Source organism: Pseudorca crassidens, chromosome X (assembly GCF_039906515.1).
Source record: "Pseudorca crassidens isolate mPseCra1 chromosome X, mPseCra1.hap1, whole genome shotgun sequence".
Lineage (NCBI taxonomy): Eukaryota > Metazoa > Chordata > Mammalia > Artiodactyla > Delphinidae > Pseudorca > Pseudorca crassidens.
The window spans coordinates 128,699,836-128,720,902 of NC_090317.1; the positions used below are offsets into that span (position 1 = coordinate 128,699,836).

The 21,067-nt window shown below is 44.0% G+C and overlaps 1 protein-coding gene and 1 pseudogene across 1 annotated transcript in view; one reads left to right on the forward strand and one right to left on the reverse strand.

The window, feature by feature from the left end:
- Positions 1-21,067, forward strand: part of LOC137216944 (anosmin-1-like) — a 190,082-nt gene that overhangs the window by 13,876 nt on the left and 155,139 nt on the right. The window lies entirely within an intron of this gene.
- On the reverse strand, positions 1,736-11,085 carry LOC137217285 (histone deacetylase complex subunit SAP25 pseudogene; annotated as a pseudogene).

Consider the following 21,067-nt stretch of genomic DNA (forward strand, 5'->3'; position numbering starts at 1 on the left):
CATGACACAAAAAATATCTCCAGACATTACAGTATGTGCCGTAGGACAAAATCACCCTTGTTGAAAGCCACTGGTCTAGTTCTCTCTCTTTTTACTTGACATCTGTCTTGGTTGATGTGTCTCTAGTTCAATATCTGTATTCAGATATGTGTATCCATATCTAAATGTATACGTGTACGTATGACTCTCTTATTACAGATTCAGTTACCCTCTTTGAAAGAATAAACTCAGATACATGAGTCAATACATTGATTGCAGTAACAGTGTTCTTTTTCACTTATAACATGGGAGTTTGGAAAGGTGCTCGTTTATGTCTCCGTTTGAGAATCTAGGAAAGAATAAGGCACTTATTTCGGAAAAAATGCTTGTCTTCCATTCTATAGCAAACATTCTCCTGAATGAAAACAACAGTATCTCTGTCTTTAGCAGTGATGATTCTGAAGACATGTCATGGCATCTGGGGATGTGATAGCCTCTAAGAAAATCGGGGTTTTCCAGCCATGCCCAGTCTAATGTGTAAAGTTGGTCACATTGCATCTTTTCCTTTAAATACCTGTTATGTTTTTAAAATTTGGTGAGCTGGTCCGAAAGTCTGATTCCCTCGGAACTTCTTTGCAAGTAAACTGTCTTTTCCTTTTAAGAAACTTGTGTCTCTGAGCGTTCTTGCAGACCGCTTAACGTGCTCTTTACCTCAAGTGCCTCGCCTAGAAAGTGGTGGCGATGGTAACACGGCTTCCCTGGATCGTGCTATGATACGCCACACAGTTCACGCGGAGCAGAAGCTCACGTGTACTTAGCTCTACAGAAGTATTGGCTGCTGTGGTTCAGGTGAGCGAGGCACAGAGTGAGTGCTGTGCTGAAGATGTTGGGACAGAAAATTGAGTAGCGTGCACCCCTCGATCCTTCACAGGCTGGTCTAAGAGCAGTAAAAGGGAATTTCAACAACCTGATTTTAAAGTGGGCCAAAGACCTCAACTGACACCACACCAAAGAAAATATATAGATGGCAAATAGCATATGAAAAGATGCCCCACATCACATGTCATCAGGGAAATGCAAATTAAAACAACAAGATAGCACCACATACCCATTAGAATGGCCGTAATCCACGACACTGACAGCACCAGATGATGCCGGGGATGGGCAGCCACGGGAACTCTCCTTCCTTGCTGCTGGGAGCGCAGAATGGGACACTCACTTCGGGAGGTGAGCAGTTTCTTACAAAACGAAACGTACCCCTACCCCATGGTGTTTCTTCAGATGAGACGAAAACTTATGTAGACGATGAAACTCGCACTTAGATGTGTAGAGCAGCTTTATCCATAATGGCCAGAACTTGGAAGCAACCAAGATGTCACTCAGTAAGTGAATGGATGAATAAACAGAGGTACGTCCGGATTATGGAATACTGCTCAGCACTGAACAGAAATGAGCTATCAAGCCGTGAAAAGACACGGAGGAACCTGAAATGCATACCACTATGTGAAAGAGGCCCATCTGAAGAGGCTGCACACTGTATGATTCCAACCGTATGTCATTCTGAAAAGCAAAACTATGGAGACAGTGAAAAGATCAGTGGTTGCCAGGGGTTGGGGCTGGGGGCTGGGTAGGAATGAATAGGTGGGGCACAGAGGATTTTTTCAGGATTTTTTGTTGTTGTTGGGGAACCAACATTGTTTTCTTGTCAACAGAACCTGCCTGGGGAAGTAGGGGGCCCACTCTGCCCCAAGGGGGGCTATGGACCTTGGTGGTCTGGGGCCCGTGGGAGAGATGGGTCCACCCAGTGAGAACAGCTCTGGCCACCACTGGCACCTGGGTGGTCAGAGGCAGGGTCTGGGGGGCCAGCAGGGGGCATGGGAGCCCTCCGGGGACCTGGGTCTTGGTTTCCCCTGGCTTATCTGCAGGAGGCCAGTGAGGGCGATCAGCTCACGCCCACTGAGCCAGGCAGCCAGAGGATGGAGTGGGGAGGACCCAGGGGGACATGACTGGGGGTGAGACCACCAGCTTCAGAGAGCCCATCACCTGCTGAGGGGCCTGAGACAGGTGCAGGGGAACACACTGCCCACAGGGCAGCAGAGGGTCAGAAAGAAAGACATCTTCACAGCACATGACTGGGAACCCTGCATCCCTGGGTGGCTGTTCTCCACTCTAATGTCCTGCTAGACTGGCCCTGAGGCCTCTGCCTGAGGCTACTTCATACAGAGGCCAGAATGAGGGATGGCACAAGGTATGATACTATAGTTATGGATATGTCATTATGCATTTGTCCAGACCCATAGACTATACAGCCAAGGGTGAACTCTAATGTAAACTATAGATTCTGGGTGATAATGATGTTTCAGTGTAGCTTCATCAATTGTAACAAATGTGCCACTGATTGGGATGTTGATAATGGGGGAGGCTATGTGTATGGGGGAACAGGGGGTGGATGGGAATCTCTGTGCCTTTTAGTTTTGCTATGAACCTAAACTGCTCTAAAAAATTAAAACTTTTTTAAAATAAATGTTTTAAAATTTAAGTTTTTAATTTAAAAAACTCTTTGAAGTTTCTTCGAAAGTTCTTAGTTCTAGGTAGTGAATGAAATTCAGATCTCTTATATGCTCTTGTCACTTAAAGATTTTCTCTTCCCGTATGATGCATGGGAATAGCTTAAGTAGATTTTTAAATTGAAATTTGAAATCCAGGATAGGTATTGTGTAAGTAGAAAAGGCCGTTGAATTCTAGGTCATCTATTCTATTAGGAAAACATAGCTGGCTTCCCAGATGCTGGGTGCTTATAATTCTGCAGGTAACATATTTTTCTTGAAATTGACTGTTTTTATTTTTGCAAAGCGAGGTCTTTCCTTGGGGTTATCGAGCTTTCTCTTGTATCCCATTTAATTCATCATGTTTTCTCAAGTGATCTCTCATTAAAACATGCTATTTTTTTTGAAGTTCATATTAAAATAACCCAGAATCATGATGAATGGGCTAGAATATCATATAAGTCAGGGGATAATGTACTATGAGGTGTTCTGTATTAGTTTGATTAATTATTCTGTACTGTCTAGTGAATAGCATAAATTAGCGCAGTGAAGAAGCATATATCACAAGAAAACCATGTGACAAAAATCTGACTTAGTAAAGGCGATTAGAATGGGAAAACCATGTATCTCTAGTAATTCTTTTTTCCTGCTTATGTTTTCTCCACTACAAATGAAAGTCAACTAAACTACATCCTGAGCCTTGCAGCCAATATGTGTGTATCAAGGTGGTAGACTTTGCTTTAGTATTAAAATAAGTCCTTCTAGGATTTGTCGAGTGTGTTCCAAAACGCGTTACTAAGCTCTTGTGTAGGAATGCAAATAGTTTTCATTTATGGGGCATTGTGTGTTTTTTCAAGTAACATTTTTTAAATGGTTGTAGTGATAATAGCAATAGAATCCAGTTCATGTATCCAGTTCATGTTATCTGGCAACACATTGTCTCTGGTTACTATTAATGCTTCTGAGTAATTAGCTCGATAATTTAAAATTAATCCTTAGCCTCTGCTGGTCAACACACCAGAAACTAGGCCGTAATGAGTCTCTCGGGAACTGCTTATTATGAAGCAGGATCACCCCTGTCAAGTTTCACAGCTGCCAAGCATCTATTTTGAAAAATAATAGGGGACTTGAGAGTGTCTTTAAAGACTGCTGTGATTTTCCTCCTCACCGTCGTCCCAGTCAGTGCATAGCATCTTCCTCGGGTTGTTTATTTTATGAAGATACCCAGAGACTGAGGTGAGGCTGAGACACAGTGGAGGCCAGCGTGGCCTGGACCTGCTGGGGATCATTGCCCTGGGTGATTCGTGCTCCCCGAGGTAGTGTCGGCCCTCAGGCTCAGAAGCAGAAACGGACTTGGAGTTGGTGGAAACTCAGGCGCGCGCGCACACACACACGCACACACAGACATCCACAGATCAATTTATTATTTGATAAAGAGGATAGTATGTCTCAGTACCCAGAATGCTATGAGATACCTGAAGAGCTGGATGAAGTACTCAGGACTCTACGTGGTAACGTGGAGAGAGAGAAGGAAGCAACACTTGGAGTGGGATTCCATGAAGTCCTGTGTAGCAAAGTACGACCAACAGTCCTCCTCCCTCTGCAGCCAGGTTCTCTAGCTTCAGCAAGCCTCAGAATCAGTGGGTAGCCTTGTTAAAACACAGCTCACTGCACCCCACCCTCAGAGCTTTTGATTCTGTGGGTCTCGGGTCAGACTCGAGATGTGCATGTCTGACAAGCTTCCAGCTGAGGCGGACACTGTTGGTCCCGGGACCCCACTTTGAGAACCACTGATGTAGGGTTATTTATGCTCTGGGGCTTCTCTCTAGGGTCCTTCTCTGCTTGGTAAGTTGTGCCACGTTCTAGCATGGAAACTTTACGTTCTCTGCCCCCTGACCGCAACATTCCTCTTCTGACCAACCTTCCTTCTTCGTTCCAAGTTACATAACATTTATTAAGATTTAGCTGATTAAGTAGGAGTCGGTGGTGGCTTCCTCAGCAGGAATGTCACTGAGGGCACAGTTTCAAAACAGTCACTTGTCTAGGGAGAGGGTTGGAGTCTCCGCTGGCCGTCATCTCTTTTGAAACATGGGTCACGGCTCCAATCTGTTGATGGGGGAAGAAACCCATCACTGCTTCCTCTGACCATATGTGTTCAGGAGATCTAGGTATAGGGGGAAGACGCCTTAGCAAAGACCTCAGAGAGCAAAAGTCATTCGCAGGCAAGGTTTGTTATGAAATGAATTCGAGAACATGACGTTGGGGGGTCTGGACAGGGTAGAAAGAGCACCATAGAACGGACTGGTTCCCCTTGGGGGAGGGCAGATGCGGGGCATGCCCACATCATCTCCTTGTGACTGTGTGGTTGCTTCTTTAAGAGGGCTGTTTTCACCCCAGACTGGACGGCTTGATCCTAAAGAGTCTACTCTATGGTTAACAGTTGTCTCCTTATGATGCAAGCGTATGCCTTAAGTACTTTATGTAAAACACGAGGGACCGGTCATCGTTGGCGGCGAGATGGAGAGAAGATGGGACGTACAGAGACACTGCGCTCTGACCGATGCCGGGAGGTGGCAGGGAGGTCAAAGTGAGGGAATAAACCCCGACAGTGATTTTTTGAAGTAAGTGGAAAAACTGCATGAAAATATTAAGGCAGATTCTCAGTTGGGGTGGAGGTTGGGGTTTGGTTGAAACAACATAGCATTCCTTCCATGGCTTTGATTTAGTTTTAGTCACTGTTATGGGATGAACTGTGTTCCCCACCCCCCAAATCCATATGCTGATGTCCTCACCTCCCAGTACCTCAGAAAATGAGCTTACGTGGAAATAGAGTTGTTGGAGATAGAATTGGTTAAGATGAGGTCATACTTGAGTAGGATTAGCCCCTAATTCGATATGACTGGTGTCCTTATAAAAAGGGCAAATTTGGACACAGACACGCATAGATGTGAGGACACAGGTAGAAAACTGTGTGACGATTGGATTTGCAAGGAGAACGGGCAGCTAATGCTTAAAGGACCCGTGCTCCCTGGTGGCTTTCGGAGGGGGGGGCGGTTTAAAGGCATCATTTGGGGTGAGGGTTGCAGGGTACATGACTTTCTTCTGATTGGTTGGTGGTGGTTCCAACCAGACTGGGTCTTGTGCTCTGTATGTAATCACTATCTTCCACCCGGGTGGGAGCCTTAGTTTCTGAAGAACAGCTCAAAGATGTGTGTCAGATGGTTATGTATGTTCCTTGGGGAGCAACTCGGACTCTGTTTTATGCTGAACTATTGTTTAAGCTATCATTACTTTTTTTGCTTAACTGCTTTTCCTATGTTTCTGCATTCCCTCACTTCCCTAATTAGTAACTACTTAAGTCTGCTCTTTAGAACCTAGGGAAGGCCTAGAAGACTAAAGCCTTTTTCTGTAAACAAGAAACAGGGTACACGGAGGGGCTTTTGTGCCAGGGGGGACCCTGCAGGGTCCTGCTCAGTTTCAGTCCCCCCTTTTCTTTGCTACTCCTCGGCCCTGATGGGAACAGGGACAGGACAAGAAAGGGAATAAAGTCTTGGATAGAGAGGTTAATTTTATACCTGGCAGGGGAACTCGGTTTTAGGGGGACTCAGTTTGACCATAAAGCAAGGAACGGCTAAGAGTTCAGAGAAGGGCATGGACCAGATTCTCCCCTAGGGCCTTCGGAGAGGGTTTGGCTCTGCTGACACTTTGATCTCAGACCTCCAGCCTCCAGAGGGTGAGAGAATGTGTTTCTGTTGTTTAAACCGTCTAGTTTGTGGTAGTTTATTACAGCAGCACTAGGAAGCTTCTTGTCACTGGGTTTCATTTTGAGTTTTAAATACTGTTAGGAATAGCGTGATACTGTGATTTATAAGAAGATGTATTTGGTTGTTCAGGTGACCAGAGTATTTCTCATATTATGTATTTGGTCTTCACCCATTGGTTCCTGACTCACAACTCTTAAAATCCTTGCAATTTCCTGTAATAAGAGCGATGAAGGTATCTTTTGTTACGTTAACGAGAACGGGGTGACTTTTGAAAAGCTCCTGGGTAATCTAAAGAAGGGGGTTGGTTGCCGCCCCCTTCAGACATCCTGGGAGGGGAGGTGGGCTGGAGGTTGGATCAGTCACCAGTGGCCCAGGATTTAATCACACCTATGTAATAATAATAAGCCTTCTGTAAGAACTCAAAAGGATGGGGTTCAGAGAGGTTTGGGTCGGTGCCCACGTGGAGGTGCTGGGAGGGGGTTGAGGTTGGAGAGAGCGCGGAAGCTCCGTGCCCCTTCCCCATGCCGTGCCCTGTGCTTCATTTCCATCCGGCTGTTCCTGAGTTATATCCTTTTATAATAAACGAGTCATCTAGGCAGTAAAATGTTCCTGTGGATTCTGTGGGCCACTCTAGCAGATGAAACCCAAGAAGGGGTCATGGGAACCACTATTTATAGCCAGTTGGTCCCAAGTACAGGTAACAACTTGGACTTGCAACTGGCGTTTAAAGCCAAGGAGGGATTGTTGGAACCGCCAGTCTGTAGTTTGTTGGTCAGAAGCTCAGGTGATAGCCTGGGCTTGCTGTTGGCATCTGAAGGCGGGGGGCAGTCTAGTGGGACTGAGCCCTTATCCCGTGGCATCTGGCGCTGTGTCAGGGTAGATAGTGTCCGAATTGAATCACCCTGTTGATGTGCAAGAATTGCTCAGTGGGAGAAACCACCCTCCCCCCTGCAACACACATGTTGGAATTGGGTCCAGGACCCCCAAAGAAATAGTATTTGTTGTTATTAGATTTTTAATGTTCCCCCAAATGGGGTTATGAGTTATGACTTTAATTTAGTGCAGCTCTGCATTGAAGTGCTGGTCTGATCTATGCTTTGCATGGACCTCGTGCGTTTGCGAAGATTCCAAGCAACCAAATGATATAGAAGTTCACGACTGACCTTATTCCTAAACAGTTGAAAGTCGTTTTCTTTATCATTAAATCAAAACTTATTGAACGCTCTTAGAATTCTGACTTCTCCACGGTTAATCAATCACATGAGCCAGGCAGGACTCCAGAACTCTCTGTGAACTTCTTCTAAGTTATTAAGCGTCGCTCCTTGTGCGAAAAGCGCTCCTGTCAATGGATTTGCATCTTGCCAGCTAGACAGTAGTCTTGACTTTAAATGATCCCAGGGGTCTTCATAAACGTCTCTGCGACGATCTTTCTAAAAACACTCTTCTTCGCATTTTAGTAAAGAAGAAACTAATTTTTCCGAGAGCTCACAGTTTACGATGGAGAAGTGACCTGGGATGCTCAGTAGGGTCTTCTGACTCCACATGAGGTGTGCGTTGTATTAAAATAGTTTGATTTGAATCAACAATGTGTTACATATTTTTAGACTTCCTGGACTCCACTATCTGCGTCTCTAAAGAGAGGGCATCGGTCTTGAATCTCCCTTAACTCTCCCAATTCTCATGATCTAGAATTTTCCTCAGATCCTGGCGTTGCCAGTATTGCTGATGGCTTTCATGTGTTACTCAAATCTGTGATAATGAGTGACCCAAGTGGCGAGACAGTCCTAGGCATGGTCATTCCGAGGTTTAGTGCCATCACTGGACACTTACATCCTCCCTCCCCACCCATTCTGCACTTTCCCTTCTCCTCAGACACTGGTGGGCATTTCTCAAAAAGTTCCCCATTTCACGTTCACTTCCAAGATGCGGGCTGTCTGCATCATTGTCTTGGTCCCGCCGTTGAGTTTCGTGGGGTTGAGAAACATCTCTGTGGCCTTCCCTCTCAGGACTCAGACTGAATGGACCCTGTGTTGCGTCTTTCTCATGTGGTTTGGGCCTTTCTTTGTAGGTGTTGTAAATGTTTTGGAGTTATTAGTGGTGTTAAGTTAATTAGAGGATAAAATATTGGCAGGCAGAAGGTCTAAAAGTTAATACTTCTTACCCCTTTGCTCTGTAATGGTTTTGAGAGGTTTAGATAGGAATTCAGGGACGGAAGAGTCGATGAGACAGGGTAACGTGTTACTGGGACACTGTAACCTCCTTCCTTTGGAAAGTTCCTTGTATTGTAAGACAGTGGCATGTCATTAACGACTTACATGTGTCTTGTTTTCAGCAAGAAGATGGATTAAATGACCCTCAAAGGTCTTCTCTGTTTTGTAATTATAGGGTAGCGTCTGAGTCAGAATTCTACAGTTTACAAACATTTTGAGTGCCTATTTGCAGTCATGTTTTGGGTCCCTTTCCTCGTCCTGGTTGTACGTAGACAGCAGGCTTGGTCCTAGTCGAATAGATCTTATACTTTCACAGAGAGGGATTGACAGAAATGCCCACTGATGCAAATGCTTTGCACAGAACGTGACTGTCAGTAATGTTGAAGGAGGTCTCAGAGAGCTCTGGGATCCCACGTGGCTCATGTGATGAACGGTGGAGAGCCCTCAATAAGTTTTGCTATAATAAATTGGTTTTCAATTGCTTATGAATAAGAGCGGCTTTTGTATACTACCCTTCCCAGGTAGGACAAGATTGAATCCCTCTGTAGCTCAGAGATCTTGTGAAGTCATTGTTTTAGTAGCTGACTACATCCCTTTAGATTCTGTTAATATTTCTCCTAATTTTCTGTTTCGTTCACGTCTAAAACATCCCACGATAAAAACACAACAGCAACAAGAGCAACAACAATTAAGGAAAGAAAAGGCCTAAGAAGACTCCTAAATATTCCTAGTCATTTAACGTTGCCTAAGTATACTTTAGTGAGTTGTAAATATGTACCTCATCCCTGTCTTTCCAGAGAATGATAGTAAGAGATGTAATGAAGAGTTGCGTAAAGTTACGTTTCTAAATTGCTGTTCCACATTGCTCTTGCATTTTTTCCTCCTTTGATAATGGTTTGAACTCTTCACAGGAACTTTGATGTGTCTTTTAAACAATATTTCCACTGTTCCTTTCAGTTGTTTGGTACACAGCCTCACACGAAAGTTGCTTTCAAAAGGGCAGATTAACACAGCTGCCTATAACAAGTGGAAACGTATTGGAAAAACAGTATGTTCTTCGGTGAACGTGCTCAAGAGACCACAATTCTCTTAGTTTCAGGAAAGATGTATTAACCTGCAGTGGAATTGTGGTGGCTCCTAAGCTAGCCTGGTGGATCGAGGAGCATCTTGTTGGGACTTGAAATGAACAGATGTGTCCTTGGGCTGTAATGCTGACCCCCCTACCAGCCTTTTCCTATAAACCCACTTTCCTCTGCTGCACTGGAGGGACTACACTTCCGTGCTGCTCTTAACACCTTCCCACCATGGGGTTCCTTTCTTCACCCCCCTCATCGTTTTCGAGAAATACGCCTCATATCTGCTTGCCTTTGTCGAGACTTAGCTTCTCCCAGAAGCCCTTCCATTGGAGAAAGCGCATTCCCTCACACTCGATGTCTACGGCAAGATGCATGCTTTCCTGGGGTGGTGTTATGCGTGCAGCATATTCTGGGGTTTTGAGATCTGAGCTCAGAACCTTCCTGGGTGGTGTTCTTAGGATCAGCCCTGCAGGGGAAGTGGACGGAGCCTGGAGCGGGAGGTGGAGGCGGGCTGCGGGCCGGAGCAACTGCAGCCACCGCGGGTCCCGTCGCACGCCCTGGAGCTTAGGGTGCCTTGAAAGTTACCCTGAATGGGACGAGGTTGGGCCTTTGTTCCCCAGCATCAACCAGGCATTGGATTCGGGCTTCTCCCTGAAGGAACGTGGCCTCGGGTCGGCTCTCTTCAACCAAGTGCCACTTCTGGGCGGGGAGAGAGGGCGTTTAGCCGTGAGCTGCCAGCTCTCAACACTCTCAGGAGCCAGGAACGTGTTCACTTCAGTCACGTGGTTGGGATGTGGGGCCATCTGGGTGGTCCATGGCAGTATTTCCCACAGACAATTACTCTTATTTTGTAGAACAGAATTCTCCCACAGTTCCAACCATTGGCACACCTTGGCGCTCTCACCCACCAGAACGCTTCTGTCTTACGCTTTTTAAACTCCACTTTTCCATGCTGAGCACAAGCACCTACCATTTTAGTGCTTTCATTTCCTTTGCACAAGCGCTCTGTCTCGTTCAGCACAAGACCTTCATTCCGGAATCCCTCAAAGTTGAGATAGCCTATTGGCCTAGTGTTTACTACATGTGCCACATTGTAAGGAACGTTCGGGGCATCTGTTAAGCTACAGGTTCCAGGGTCGCGTCTAGGTCTGCCGAGTCAGTCCCTGAGAACCTTTGTGTTTAACACATTTCCCAGGTGATTCTTGAACCAGGCAAGTTTGAAAGTACTGTTACATTGACCCTTCCTGTAACTTCCTGCTGAGTCCTGTCTAGGACCCGTGATGCATCATTTTAATCTTTTTTTTCCCCCCCCAGTAGTTTCATTTTCTTGCCCTTTGGCTACTCTCTAGCTATAAAATTCTAACTCTAAATCTGCCAGGCTCTAGTAGCTGCCTGCTTGGATGTCAGCTCAGTGTTGGGTACTGCCAGGAAGATCACACACCTGTAGGGAGCGGTGTGACTGTAAATCCACCATCTCAGCCGCAGGTAAACGTCTGAACTGTCCATCCATCCTCCGAGTGTGCCTCGGGTCAACTTCAACTCTCGTCTTTCTTCAGCAACTAGTGCGCTTTTCACTTCCTCCTTAAATTCCCTCCCCCATTACACTCACTTCTTGTGGGAAGTGTCCTCTGTTCTGGTCTCATTGGGAAGAACGAAGGGCACAGGAAGCCCCTTCCTCCCAACTTCCCGTCAGGACAAATTCTGTACTCACATCGCATGTAGACATCGTAGGAGCTGACGTCGGGTTTACCTTCGGTGTTTGTGGTATGGGCAGACCTTCCTACATCCGCTGACCATCCCCTGCTCCTTATCATCACCGGCCGACTCTCTGGAAAATAGTTACCAGTTTAATAAATCGCTCACTACTTATTTCCTGGCTGCAGATTAGGGAAAGGGGGAATAGTCCCCAGAAGAGTAACTATGAAGATATGTCAGTATGGAGGAGAAAGGGATTTGTGGAGAGCTGACATACATCTGTATACAAGATTTCACGGGATCTAAGAAGCCATGGGCAGAACATCCATTTTTACATAACCCGAAGATTTTAAAAAAATGATTGTGAATAATGACAGATGGTTTAATGATGGTCATTTATGAAGCATCATTGGGTCTCACTAATACCTTGTTGCTTTGTTAACAGCTTTCATCTGGTCCAGGAGATTTGGAGATTTCTTCCGCCTTCATTTGCATTTTTGCATGAGATTGTGAATCCTTTTGTTCATATATTAGTAAGAACGTGTAGTACAGATTCATCTACCTGTGACATACTCCTTCCTTAAACCTATAAAGTATTAGTTATTAGTTACAAGAAAATATGAAAATGTGCAAGTTCAGTCTTTCCACCAATGAATATTTGCTGCACCTCTTTAGTCTTTGCATTTCTGAGCACAGAATAATTTTTCCTTTCAATGTCAAATCTTAGTCTAATTATTTTAATCACATTTTTTAAAATTAATTTTTATTGGAGCATAGTTGATTTACAGTGTTGTGTTAGTTTCTGCTGTACAGCAAAGTGAATCAGTTATACATATGCATATATCCACTCTTTTTTAGATTCTTTTCCCATATAGATCATTACAGAGTATTGAGTAGAGTTCCCTGTGTTATACGGTAGGTTCTTAGTAGTTACCTATTTTACATATAGCTGTGTGTATATGTCAATCCTAATCTCCCAATTTATCCCTCTCCCCTTCTTTCCACCTTGGTAACCGTAAGTTTGTTTTCTACATCTGTGACTCTATTTCTGTTTTGTAAATAAGTTCATTTGTACCATTATTTTAGATTTCATGTATAAGCGATATCATATGGTAATTTGTCTTTCTCTGTCGGACTTCACTCAGTATGACAATCTCTCGGTCCATCCATGTCACTGCAGATGGCATTATTTAGTTCTTTGTTATGGCTGAGTAATATTCCATTGTACACATGTACCACACCTTCTTTATCCATTCATCTGTCGATGGACGTTTAGGTTGCTTCCATGTCTTGGCTATTTAAATAGTGCTGCAGTGAACATTGGGGTGCATGCATCTTTTCAAATTATGGTTTTCTCTGGATATATGCTCAGGAGTGGGATTGCTGGATCTTATGGTAGCTCTATTTTTAGGTTCTTAAGGAACCTTCATACTCTTCTCCTTAGTGGCTGCACCAATTTACATTCCCGCCAACAGTGTAGAAGGGTTCCCTTTTCTCCACACCCTCTCCAGCATTTACTATTTGTAGATTTTTTGATGACTAGTATGAGGTGATACCTCACTGTAGTTTTGATTTGCATTTCTCTAATAACTTGTGGCAATGAGCATATTTTCACGTGCTTTTTAGCCATCTGTATGTCTTCTTTGGAGAAATGTCTATTTAGGTCTTCTGCCCATTTTTGGATTGGGTTATTTGTTTTACTGCTATTGAGCTGCATGAGCTGTTTGTGTATTTTGGAGATTAGTCCCTTGTCAGTTGCTTCATTTGCAAATATTTTCTCCCATTCTGGAGGTTGTCTTTTCATTTTGTTTATGGTTCTTTGCTGTGCAAAGCTTTTAAGTTTAATGAGGTACCATTTGTTTATTTTTGTTTTTATTTCCATTACTCTAGGAGGAGGATCAAAACAGATCTTGTTGCAATTTATGTCAGGAGTGTTGTACCTATGTTTTCCTCTAAGAGTTTTATAGTATCTGGTCTTACATTTAGGTCTTTAATCCATTTTGAGTTTATTTTTGTGTATGGTGTTAGAGAATGTTCTAATTTCATTCTTTTTCATGTAGCTGTCCAGTTTTCCCAGCACCACTTATTGAAGAGGCTGTCTTTTCTCCATTGTATATTCTTGCCTCCTTTATCAAAAATAAAGTGACCATATGTGCATGGGTTTATCTCTGGGCTTTCTATCCTGTTCCATTGATCTATATTTCTGTTTTTGTGCCAGTACCATACTGTGTTGATCACTGTAGCTTTGTAGTATAGTCTGAAGTGAGAGAGCCTGATTCCTCCAGCTCTGTTTTTCTTTCTCAAGATTTCTATGGCTATTCAGGGCCTTTTGTGTTTCCATACAAATTGTACAATTTTTTGTTCTAATTCTGTGAAAAATGCCTTTGGTAATTCAATAGGTATTGCATTGAATCTGTAGATTGCTTTGTGTAGTATAGTCCTTGTGACAGTATTGATTCTTCCAATCCAAGAACATGGTATATCTCTTCATCTGTTTGTGTCAGCTTTGTTTCATCAGTATCTTATAGTTTTCTGAGTACAGGTCTTTTGCCTCCTTAGGTAGGTTTATTCCTAGGTGTTTTATTCTTTTTGATGCGATGGTAAATGGGATTGTTTAATTTCTCTTTCTGATCTTTCAAGTCACACTTTAAGTAGTAATTAAACCCAACATGTATAGAACCAACAAGGTACACAACTCAGTGTAAATGGTGATAGCGTGCACAACTGTGACCACCAAGTTCACATGTGTAAAGTGTTGACCTCTATGTCATGACTGCCACCTGGCCAGCAATGATGGTGCACATTCATCGCAGTTGGGGTAAGAAGCACCCCGACTTCAGAAACAATCAGATTTTATGTCTTCATGGTGTGTTATCTCAGGACTTTTCCTGAGGTTGTTGAAAGGGGATGTTCTAGGTCCAAACAAGTGCATCCTGGTCATTAATCATGTTTCCAGAGCTCATTGCCTCCTCGTGTCTACCAGACTTTCTTTCTGTGCTTTGTCTCTAACTCCTGTGGACTGCAGGTGTAGCTGGGATACTCAGATTTTAGTGGGGACTGCATATCCAAAGTTGGACGGGCCGGCCCGGTGGTTGCCATGGAGACCGAGCTGAAGCTACATAACTGAGCCTAGCCTCCTAGTGTCAGAAAGTACCACCTCTTCATTCAGGCACCCACCAAAGGGGCCGCTGAGAGGCAGTCCTCATGCCAATGGCTTTAGTGTGGCTGGGTTATAATCATCTTAAAGAATGCAGAAGATTTGCCTTCGCCTCTTGATGACAAAAGCAAAATGTGCTTTTATATTAAATTTTAGAGAGGTTTTAGCATCTCGTGTTTACGCCCAAGGACTTAATATGCCACTTAACCCAGACTTTCGGGACCTTTTCTATCTTTCTTGCCTATTTCATCCACTTCCTTCCCTACGGCTCCTTCTCTTCTTCCCGGTCTTGTCTTTCTCACCATCACTGAGACCCAAACAAATGATCAACACTAAAGTCAGGGACCCTTCAAAGTAAGGGTTGGAAACAGAAGTGGGTGTGGCCGACACAAGCCACCCACCTTGGAGATAACCCTTCCAGCACTTCGAAGCAGATGGTCATTCCTACCTGCTGAACCCTTGTACCTCTGCCCTGCCAGCCTGGGCCCTTTATTCCATAGGCGTTTACTTTCCAGACAAGCAGGTATGGCGCCTGGGGAGAGGTTCCTGGAATTGGGAGAATCCACACAATTTACCAGCGAAGTAAACACTTGAGAGTGATGTCTGAGCATACGCCTGCCTTTATAATCTGCATTCATCTTCATCGACACCGTTTCTTGTCCCTGCTGTGAAGGAGGAGCTGGGAAGAGAATGAAGTTTATACCGACGTTTCTTTGTTTTCTCGGTTTCCCAGGAACAGTGCTGGAGTTGTTTAATTTATATAGGTACTCTATTGCTCGTGCTTCCCTTACTTTGTAATACGAGTCATTTACTAAATTTTAGTTATTACATTTCATGCTCCCTCTAAACCTACCTAAGGTTGGATTTCTCTTGGCACAAGTCATTTATTCAGTCTTGAAATCTTCCAGGGCTTTATGTGATTTTGTGGAGAATGCACAATTTACCAGAATTTTCTCCTGAAAATATAAATTTTATGACCAAACATGGTTCAGTGAATACATACCCCAAATCATAGCTGTGGCAAGAATGAATTCAGACCTAGCACATCCTCTTGGAGGAGATTACAGTTGGAAGACTACTGCCTGAGGTGTGCTAACAGAAGCTAGCATCTCCGATTCTGTGGTGGGTCCCAGCATTCTGTCAGAGACAGTAAGTAGTAAAAGTTGCGTCCTCATTTAGTGTTCTCCCACAGACAGAATTTGTAAGCATATTCCTTATTAAAATTCATAGTAAAGTGTTAATGAAAGTAATGTTTTCCCATATGGCATCGTCGAGCCCTTGCTGTTCTATAAATTTTTCTTTAGATGACTTTATTTACATCTATAAAAAGATAATTAGCATGACTGTTTCTTAAGTAATTTGTACTTGCTTCTGAATACAAGTTTTTGTTCAGATTTTCATATTCTCAGGCCCAATCTCTTGGACACTCTACAGGAAACAAAATAATGAGGCCATTTCCTAAAAGCTCCACCCAGAGAAGATGAAAAATTTGTTCAGCTCCATCTATTTATTTCCTTCTTTTCAGTTCCTCATGATCTAATGATTAAGTTTAAATTTACTTGTATGACTCCCTATTCCATTCATGTATTTATTCAGTCAATATTCATTAAGATCATGAGGGAGCCAGTGGTGAGGGGGAGATATAGACACATTCTGTCTTTAAGGAGGTCATGGGCGGGGCCGAGGTGGGGAGTGGTCGTGATGATCACTAAGGAAAGAGAACACGAATATGTTTATACTTGGCAACTGTGTAGAATGCGTCGGAAGAGAAGTACAGGGAGGCGCAGAGCATGTGCAACAGGGGAGCTGTTGTAGTCAGGGAAGGCTTCCTGAAAGAAGTGGCACTTGCAGTGACCTGAAGGGTGCATGGGAGTCGACTTGGGGAGGAGACAAGTTCTGGGTGGGAGGACAGCACTTACAGAGGTTCTCCTTCCTGGACAAGCTTGCCAGGTGTGAGGAAGTGAAGCAAAGAACCTGGCGGGGCCCTGCATTCCAGTGGTGGGGGCCAGAGGGGAGGGCTGGGTGTCTGGAGAGGTGTATTTGTACGGTCAGATACTGTTTTCCTGTAGAATTCAGTTCACTCTGAGAGATTGGTAGAATTCAGAGGGAAATTTTTTAGGGGGACTGGTTAATGAAAAGGCTGTTTATTTACTGAGGATGGTCCATAACATGTGAAAGAACTCCTCCTCTAAACAACAGATGTAAACACAGAGCTTTTTTTACCTTTTAAGTAGACACTGTTTTAGGTTCACAGCAAAATTGAGCAGAAAATACAAAGAGTTCCTATATACCCTCTGGCCCTATACGTGCACAGCCTCTCCTGTTATCACCCTCCCCCACAGTGGTACATTTGCTACCTTGACGACCCTTCATCCACATGTCATCATCACCCCAAGTCCGTAGTTTACATCAGGGTTCGCTCTTGTACATTTTATGGGTTTGGACAAATGTATAATGTATCCACCATTACAGTATCATACAGAGTGGGTTCAGTGCCCTAAAACTCCTCTGTGCTCTGTCTGTTCATCCCTCCCTCCCCTCAGCCTCTGACAACCACTGATCTGTTCACTGTCTCCATAGTTTTGCCTTTTCCAGAATGGCATAGAGTTGGAATCATACAATACTGTAGCCTTTTCAGACTGACTTCTTTCGCTTAGCAATATGCATTTAAGTTTCCTGAGAAATATTTTGAATGAATGTATCGTTGTGATGACCACTAGCAAAGATTCATTTTAAAAAATATTTTGAGCCATGGAAATGCTGAGTGTCAATTTAAGTGTCCTGGACCCCTCTGTTAGCTGCTGTGGAATGCGTGAGAAACTTTGTGAGTGTATCGACGATAGAAAGGAATATCCTTATAACAACAAACGAAATCAACTATTTTATTTCTTAATTCCAAAGTAATAGGAAAATATTCTGGATGAAAATGAGCTGCTAAATTTTAATCTATGCCTTCATTTTAGAAACTTTACATTTAACATGAAATGAAAATCATCGATGGAGTCACAGCTAGTTACTTGTGGTTTCATAGGGTTGATTTGTAAAGTTTAGGTCTATTGTGGGTTTTCTGGAACGGTTTCAACTCAAATGTTCTGTCCTGCTGTTGGGCAGTCACTCAGGGCTGAGTTTCCGAAACTGCCCAGTGCTCAGGCCTTGGGGCTCTTCCACACCGTTCCCCGCTTATGCTAAAAAAACAAGTGGGATCTGTCCTAATTCTCTGTTTTCTTTGCAGATGGTTGTATCTAGATAACTAGTTTTCATCTCTCTTTATCCTTCCCTTGAGGGCCGTCTTTGAGTGAAGTGTTTACTTGAAGCTTTTGAAGAATTATTTTTCTTAAAGGAAAAAATCAAAAGCCTAGAAATGGAGGGACTTTGAAAATATCATTGAAATAGTGTCTGGGTGCAGTTGATTGAACTTTATATAGACTCTTTGAAAGTTGGATTGAGTGGCATTCATGTTTGATCTAGTTAAACCAATAAAATACAGGATATAATCTTGAGATAATTACAAAAGTCCTGCTGTCTGATCCTACCTGGAGGTTACAATGATGATTCTAGAGGCAAATGTCTTTCATGCCTAATGTACTTTGTCTCTTTATTTTGCTGGCTTTTAGCCAGAGCGAGACTTTTTTATTGTTGTTGTCAATTGGCTTTAGTGGTGAAGGCTATTGTAATGCAACTAAAAACTTCCCCCGGGCGGGATGTTGAAATGTACCGGATTCTTGTCTTTTTCCATTGCTTTCCTGCTCAAAGAGAGGTAAGAGCAGGTAAGCAGCGTAGGTGGATGGTGCAGTGTACGTGCACACCTGGCCCAAACACAGTGGCTGGAGTTACTCAGGGGCTTATAGACATCCTTGATGCCATTAGGCAGGGTTCGTAGAAGTTCTTTGTAGGGATAAATTGTATGTATGGCCGATGGTGATTGGTAAAGGCAAAGGCATAGGGCAGCTGCAATACCTTGACATGGGGGGGGGATTGTTTTAAGGAAATAGGGTGGAAATGTGTGTGTGTGTAGAAAATTTCTGCAGAGAGAAAACTCCATGAATAAATTCAAAAGACAAGTGATGCACTGGAAACATTTTACAACACCTATTACAGACAAGTTATTATTAAGTCTAATTGGTACTAATAGCTGCTGCAGTTGCTAAGAAAAGGGTAAACCATCCAAAATAGAAATGGTAAAACGCACAGACGGTTCACCGTAAAGGAAATACAAATGGCCAGTTAAAGGCAGTTAGAGCAATTGCCGTCGCATCACATTGGCAAACATTGGCAAATTGCTACCACCCAGGGAAAAATCCATGATAATTCCCCCCGCCCCCCTCGCACCCCCCAAGCCTCACTAATAAGATGGAACCGGTTAGCCTAGGATGAGTGTTACACACAGGAGCTGGGAGACTGTAAGTCCAGGATTACTCCTGCACTCCTCAGAACAAACGTAACGGCAAACAAAGGAAGTAACGTCAATAATCACAATGGCCTTTAAAAAAAATTTTTTTTTATATCTAACTCTGTGCCAAATATTTTGCTAAATACTTTGCATGGATTACCTTTTTAATCTTCCCAAGCAAACTGTGACATACTATCTTCAGTAATGAAAAAAGAAATGATTATAATCACAATAATCTTCCATGCCTGCTCGCTGTTGCCCCGAATATTTCTTTCTAATGACAGCTTTTCATTTGATGATTAATGGGAAATTGTGCTTAAAATGAAAATGCTTTGGTCGAGGAGATGCGTTGATATTAACTCCCAATAAAATGTAGACAACAGATGGGCTTTGTGGCTATTGGGGTATTCGAGCCAATAGGACAGGGAACACTGTGTTTCAGCATGGGAGGGGGCGCAGAGTTTGCATTTGCTGGGCGGCTGAAGACAGTCTTTGCCGGATTCTTTTATTGTTGAGGTTGGACCATTTCCTCTACAAAGGGAGCAAAAGGATTCTAACCAAGGTGTGCCATGAACAGAGCGTCTCACAGATCGAATCCTCTATTTTCTTTTTTAAACCCCCTGACATTTACTAAATAAAATATTTTATTTCCAGTAAGTCAAAATCCACTGTAATCTGCTTTCTACCTACTCAGCCAACCTCCTCTCCTATTGTCTGTTCCAGCCCATCCATCCAATCTGTTGTTCCCTGAGCTTACGGCGTTCAGGACTGTCTGGACCAATTCTGCTCTCCTTCCGAGATTATAAACCTGGAGATTCCTTCACAGCCCACTGTAAATCTCACCCTGTGTCTCACTCAGCTTTCCTCACTGGGGTACTCACGGTTGAGTTTAACCACTGGCTTCAGGATGTCCGTATTTTAGTTGCCGTCTTTGACTCCCAGTTTCTTAAGTAGAAAATGGGTAAATGAAACTTGTGTCGTATACGGGATGGTTATGTGGGGCTGAATATGTCCAACACCAGAGCGAGTGCCTGCTATATAGATGTGGCCAGTCATGTCATCATGGTAATAGTTATAGGTAATAATCAGGTCAGTGGCATATTACCCCACGGGTAACATTTTGTCAGCCACTAATGGGGGGCAAGCAGCAGTTACCACGCCTGCTTTTGCAGGCCCAGTCACCTTTGCATGGCCTTTGATGGAAGCCACCTCTGTGAGAATCAGGAGCTGGTCCAGTTGCTACTGTGAAACTTTGAAGCAGAGAGCAAACAGGAAGGCCGGTCTGCTGGACCACACACTCTAGTTGAGGAGCTAAGGCTTAGATCAAAGAAAACAGATGCTACAGCAGGAGAGGGTGTGATACATCTCTCAAGAGCTGTGCGGCACATGCAGCAGAGGCAGGCATCCAGAGGTCCTGCCCATCTGTCCAGGAAAAGGCAGACCTGGAGGGGAAGGAGGTGGAAGCTGGTCCGAGGTCAAGGTTCCCAGAGCAAGGGGCCGGACCCTCTGACCTGACACGAGGAGGCAGAAGGTCCTCAGACCTGGTGCAGGAGCTTGTCAGGATCTGGCCCTGACCTAGTCTCTTAGATTGGCGTCCTTTCACTTCAGCCCTGAGTCTCTTTAGAAGGAACCCCACTGGTTCCCATCTCTGGGCTATGAGCACAGAGCACTCAAGTTGGGGCCAGGATGTTCTCTGACAGACGTGGTCCTCAGAAGTCCCAGCGGGACCCAACCCCGCATGGACCAAAGAGCCTTCCGGGAAAAGACAATGAGGGTGACGTTCTCCAAAGCTGCCCTGGACCCTGTTGTCAGCTTTCCTGTGAAAATATACTCCTCAACGTTTGGCCCCTGCTTTTTGTTGCAGTTGTCACCCTGTTTATGACCGACAGCTCAGTCTGCCTAACCCCCACTGTGAACTTTGAGTTTGTCACCAGGCCAAGGGCTCCTTTTCTGAAACACCAATTTGCCCATAATGCCCTCTTTCTTGCACCCTTTTTACTCACACGTCATTTCCAGTAATTAAACCATGTCCACTGTTGGTCCAGCTTTGGCCTCTGCCCAATCTAATTATTTCTCTGATGTCAACCCTGCCAAAGATCATACTTAACCTCAGCCCAGGCTGTTCATATACTGCTCCAGCTTCAGCCCTTGTTTGTCGGACTGATGAACATTGATATGTAGAGAGAGATGAGGGCCCCCTGAAGATGTGTGGACCTTAATAAGGGGATGAGTAGGTTGATACCGCATTAT